Below are 6000 nucleotides of genomic sequence, written 5' to 3'. Positions count from 1 at the left end.
ACACGAAACTGATCAACTTCAACCCCTGAGGCACCGGGGCGCAATTAGGGAGCACGTGCAGCCACGCTGGGTGGGTGGACACTCCTCGCCCGGGCTCGGCGCCCGGCCCCTAGCGATCCCACCCGAAAAGCACCCGGGATCTCCCTCGCCCCTGCCAGGCAGAGAACACAGCCAAGCCCGCACGCGGGGAGCAGCGAGGAGCCCGCAGGGCCACTGGGCATGCTCAGAAGCAGAGCAGGTTTGGGGCTCCAGCAGGCAGCTAGCGTGTTACACCGAGCGAAGGAGAAGAAGCAGGAGGAGGAGGAAGGGGAGGAGGACGGGGGCAGCGGTAGCCACGATCGCCACCACCAGGCAGAGGAAGAGTTCGTAGGGAGGGACGGATCTCCTCCCACTTGGAGCGCCTTCTGCCTGCTTTTGGAGAAAAGAATAGAAGGTAAAGAGAGAGAGAGAGAGAAACGAGAAGTGAGAGAGCAGAAGGAGGGTAAAAAAATAAATAAATAAATAAATCAAGGCGAGATCAGAGAGGGCTGGGGCGGGCAGGGGCGCGCAGGACGCGGGGGCGGATCAGCCGATCCCCGGTGCGGTCGCCCGGGCAGGTGCCACGGCTGCTGCCCGAAGGCGGCATGTGACGCGCGGCCGCAGCTGCCCGCGGGCGGAGCGCGCTCGGACCCGGGAGCGCAACCGCGGGCCATCCAGGCTGCAGCCGGGAGCCCCGCGCTCGCGACCCGCCGGGAGGAGCCCCGCAGCTGCGCCTGCACCCAGCGGCCGGGCGATGCAGACCAGGGCGGCTCCGGGACACCAGCGACCCTGAGGACGCTCGCTGTCTCGGAACAGCGTACTTGGAGAGCCCGGGGTTCTGGGGAAAGGACCGGACGGTCCGGGAGGATCCGGGAGGCGCGGAGGACTCGAGTGGGACAGCCACCTGGAGCGCAGCTGGCAGGTAAGGACGCGCGGGGCTCGCCGCGGGCGCGAGGTAGAGCGGCTGGCGGCGACCGCTGACCCGGTTTCTCGCCTTATCTGGTGGTGGTGAAATAAGGGGGAAAAGTTTTCCGCCGCGGGAGGAAATTTGTTTGCTGGCGGAGTTGAAAGGAAGGACTGAGGAGGGACTGGGAGAGGTGATTTTGTCATTCTGGGGAGGGGGAGGGGGAGGACAGGAACCCGAGATCGATCTGGTGAGGAGTTGGAGCGCGGGGACCAGGGGTGGAGAATGCGGAGGTAGCACCCGAGCGCTTGGGTAAGGGCTGGGACAGGCGGTCGGTGGCCAAGAGAGCGCCCAGTCGGCTCACCCAGCTCCCTCGGGCTTCTCTTCTCTACTTGGTAGTCAGGAGTCAACCGTGAAGCAGCAGGGGTCCAGAGCTGCGTGCCTGTGCGCCTGTGAGCCAGGTCCTCTGTGTGCCTTTTAATGTCGTTTTTTAGTAAAGCTAAATCAGACTCCTGCCAACCTCAGAGCGAGGGGCGACTGCTGGGGCTCCTTTTCTGGAGCAAAGACGCGATTCCCCCCGCCACACACACACACACTCCTGGTGACCTGGGAAAGGGTGCTGAGCCAGAGTGCGCGTCTACTCTTCCTCAGCCTGAGCTGCTGAACTACACCGGCTCTCTTCTCCAGAGCTCTCTGGACCCTGACACAGTGTGCTTACAGTGCGCAGCTTGTTCCTCTCTGCGCGGTTTCAAGCCGCTGGGGTTAGGAGAATGGTTGACCCGGGGGCGGGGGTGGGGAGGTAGGATTCCCTTGTCCACTCTGCACTGTGAGTGTTGGAATTGTGACCCTGCCCTGCCTACTGGTGAATGTGTGAGAGTCTCCTTGCACGCAGGGTGGAAGTAGGAAAGGAAGCGAGCTTTGGGGACTCACATCCATATGGACATATTTCAAAAGCACAGACCTTGACTGGTGTTTTTGAAACTGTCCGAAGTCTGTAAGCATATACGCCGCTGCCGCCCACCCACCCGGCTGGCTCCACTGACATTGTTGGCAGGGTTTTGAAAGGGTGGGAGACTGTTCTGTTAGGGAGACTGACCATTTCACTGTGAGCTTTCAACAGATCTTTCCTTCCTCTCTTGGCCTCTGAGACTCAACAAGATAGAAAATGTATCATTCCCCAACACACACACACAGCACCACCACCACCACCACCACCACCCTTTCTGGATTATTATTTGAAAACAGAACATATTCTTAAGGCTTGCTTAATAATTACGAAATCCAGAGGGTTTCACATTGGGAAAGCATTCATCCTGTAGGAACCAGTCAGCACCGTTTCCTGGGTTTAAAACAATGCTAGTGGATTTGCTGGAGAGATCTTACAGGAGGATATACTTTCCAAAAAGGACAGAGGGGACCCTGGAATAAACACACACGTGGATACAGGGTTTTTCAGTGGATAATGTTAAAAGGAAGGAGGTCTTTCTGTGCCGCCGGTTGTGCCAGGAGCTGGTGTTGGGAAGCAGACATGTGCAGGGAGCATGCTCGCCTCCTCCATGTGTGTTCTCACAGGCCACCGCAGTGGAGCGTGAACCACACACCCACCACTCGATAATTCTGCCTTTAGATTATGTTTACGTGGTTTGTCTCGATTAGTTTAACATGCAGTTGGCTACTGTTAAGGCAGAAGGCATGCAATTTCTGAAGTCCCGTAAGAACACATAACTTTAACATAAATTATGAAGTTAAATGTAATGGCTGCAGATCTGATATGGCTGAACCCTAGGCTGGAAGGGGTGTTTTGAGGTTGAGTTAAACGTGAAAATAAGAGTGATGTAAGACTTTTAAAAACAATAGTGGATAGTGCCTTAAATGGACTCAATAGTTTAATAAGAAAATGAGATAAAAGGTAGACCTTTTGGAAACCTTACTAACACAAATCTTTGGTCATAAAAATTATTGTTAGGCAAAGGTGTAATATTTTAAGAAATAGACTTTGTGGAATTGGGTGGCATGTAGATAAAGGCTACATATTAGGATGTAGTTTTGTCTTAAGCCTACTCGAAAACTTACATAAGAAACTTGTATGCTTTGGGGAAATCTGAAAGGATTCACTGTACTGCCCTCCTCCCCCAAAGAGGGATAGAAAAATTTTGCTTCAAATGCATTTGTTTCTGGAGATTGCTGAAGCAAGGCTAAATATGCTCATTAAAGTATATCTTTTTTTCTTATTAAAAATGGCTTATCTTTTACAGAAAAGAAAAATGTTACTTTAGGCTAGAATGTATGAGAATATAAGCTCCTTTTAATCATATTTTAGTTTTTAATAGCAAGCAACCTGTTGAATGTGAGTTGTGGGGAGGGGTAATGGACATAGCTAGGATTTCTTGGATACATGTTAATAAACTGAATAGAAACATAGAGGTTATAATTCAAAGCTTTCTGAAGTGTTAACTTTTTAAGGTTTTTTATTCTTCTTATTTAATGTAAAATATCATCACATTTCTTGAGCCAACATAGTGTTCTTGCCTAATAATGTTGTTAGCCTTGGCAGATTCAGTTGCTTACACTTAAGTGGCCTGGACATTGTCACTGTAACGATGAAGAGACTGGGTCTTGTTTGCAGTATGGGGACATTTATGTGCAGAGCAGCTGTGGTGGCCCTTTACACCAGAGATGAATGAAGAGTTCTACAGAGAAAGGGACCCAGCTCCCCTTCATGTATGGAACCTAATTTTACATCGTGGTATGTTATGACTAATACCATTACATTCTCAGCATGGTTTTGAAGAATGACTAATTGGAAATATTTTCTTTCACACAGTTTGCTTGTGAATTGAAAATATATCTTTCTTACAGAGAAATATTTTAAAAGGCATATATGGCTCCAACAAAAGAATTAATCAAGCCCCTTTTCTATTTTTATATTTTAAGTGAATCAGCATGCACAAATATGCCTGGCGCTTAGTTGTTAAAAGCAGTGTATACATGGTTTCCCAAAATGTGGTATTTATGAAATTTAACACCCCGACCTTATTTTTTTGTCCAGAAGGTTTTTTTGAGTCTGTAGAAGTCCTGCTCCGGCTCTTACCCTTTTGGGTTAGACTTTCATACTCAAAGGAAAGTCTTGGCTTCACGACAAGATCATCTAAAGAGTTTGACACGAGGCAACAACACCAGTCAAGGTGGAAGCTGAGGGTCTGACACACTCTGTTCACTGTTAAGGAAGCTGCCTGGGGCTTGGAGCAAGTACAAAGCTGACTCCTGATCCTAGATCGTTCAACGTGGCTCTTGCCGTGTACTCCTTACAGACAGCCTGCCAAGGCGAAAGCTGTCCCTTTTAGGGACTTCGCTTGCTGTCCTCCTGAGTGCCTTACACTTTGGCATTCCTGGTCAGTGGAAACCTTCATTGGAATTGGCATTGGGAGCTGTTTAAAATAAGGAGCCACACAGGTCCTACAATGAAGACTGTAAGCCTTCCTAAGCTTTTATCTCTGGCAGTATATGGAGACGGTCATGTTTGCACATCTACAACTCAAGACTGGCATGAGCATAGAACCCATGCAGAAAAATATTTTTTTGTTTCTTTTGTGTATACACATCGATGTATGTGTGGGTACGTGTATGTTTTAATATCAGTAAAAGTATTTGCACAGGTTTGCAGCCACTGCAGCCGCTGGGGAATCGTCTTGTTCCTCGGGTGCTCTCTACCTTGTTTTCTTGACACAGGGTCTCTTATTGGCCCAAGACTCACCAGGAAGACTATGTGGACTGACCAGCAAGCCCCAGAGAGCCAATAATTATTATCTCCCCAGCACTGACTGAGATCACAAGTGTATGCTACCATGACGAACTTTTTAAAAATGGATTCTGGGGATCAAATCCAAGCCCTCTTGCTTACAAGTCAAGCACTTACCAGTGGAACTATTTTCCTACCCCCAGAAGTGCCTTTTGAACAAACTCAGAAGCACTATGAAGTGGTGTATGGTCAGAACCCATGCCCCTTCAGTACTCCGAGAGAGAGAGAGAGAGAGAGAGAGAGAGAGAGAGAGAGAGAGAGAGCTTGAAGCCCCGTGGTGGGGTGAGTGCTAGCTCAGCCTTCAGCCACTGTGTGTTCTTCCTTCAGTTCTGGCAGTGTTCACACTTCAGCTTCTGGCAGGCTCTCCCCTGCAGTTTGGCAGTTTAAATTCTTCCACTTGTTGGAGCTTCCTGTCCCTACCCTCCTGAGGCTGGAGGACTCTGGCAGGCAGGCATCCTCTTAGCCCTTCTCTGCAGAGACTCCAGCTTCAGTCTGCCATGCTGACATGGGGGCAGCATCCACTGGCCATGATGACCACCTTACAGTACATACCGAGCTGTCATCTTCTCCACAAATGTACCAGCTCACCCTGAAGCCACCCAGAATACAAAAACGTGTAGGAAACTGGCCATGCAATACATGGAGGGCTTTGAGAAAGAAGCCCTCATGTATGGAGGGCTTTGAGGCCCTGCTGTTTCCTTGGGCTCTGCAAGCGACTCCAGGACCTACCCAACTTTACTTATTCTTACCCAGTTTGCCCTACCGGAGGATCAAGTCTGAGTTCCTAATCCTTATGGGCTTCAGCAATTCCTTGGGCTCCTAACCCTGAGCTCTTTTCTTACTGCTATCTCATAGGACTAGGCTTCTTTTGTGTTTTCAGTTCACCTTTTCAGCTCTAGGCTTAATGTTTTGCCTGGAATAACTTTCAGCAATGACCTTGACAGTCAGCCTTGATCTTGCCAAGACTTCTCTCCAGGAGCAAGACTCCATTCTGTTATTTTCAGCCTCTGATTCAGTTCCAGTGTGGACAAATCCTTGGGACTAGGGCATAGTCACCGACCTGATGGTGTAGCACTCACTTTTGCCTAGAGACTTGTGTTGCCAAGTTCACCTAACAAATAAAATCTCCTTGTCTGTCATTGCTGGCAGGATCAAATCTCAATACTCCACACCCCTCCTGGCCACTGTAATTTGAGTTGCTGACTATCCACTGCTGAGTTAATCCTCCGTTAGGTCATTTGTTCTAGCTCAGCCTTAGCCTGTTTCCTGCCCCCACTGT

General features: G+C 49.5%; 1 protein-coding gene across 6 annotated transcripts in view; it reads left to right on the top strand.

Annotated features, from left to right (window-relative positions):
* Positions 1-590: 590 nt before the first annotated feature.
* Chrm3 (cholinergic receptor muscarinic 3) overlaps positions 591-6000 on the top strand; it is a 483970-nt gene continuing 478560 nt past the window's right edge. For all 6 annotated transcript variants that reach the window (XM_060372311.1, XM_060372315.1, XM_060372312.1 and 3 more), the window contains exon 1: positions 591-940. The gene's annotated coding sequence lies outside the window, so the exon portion shown is untranslated. The remainder of the gene's footprint in view (positions 941-6000) is intronic.

This window comes from Meriones unguiculatus, chromosome 19, assembly GCF_030254825.1.
Source record: "Meriones unguiculatus strain TT.TT164.6M chromosome 19, Bangor_MerUng_6.1, whole genome shotgun sequence".
NCBI lineage: Eukaryota > Metazoa > Chordata > Mammalia > Rodentia > Muridae > Meriones > Meriones unguiculatus.
The sequence above is the reverse complement of the archived record's forward strand: the minus strand, read 5'-3'. Positions and strand labels throughout refer to the sequence as shown.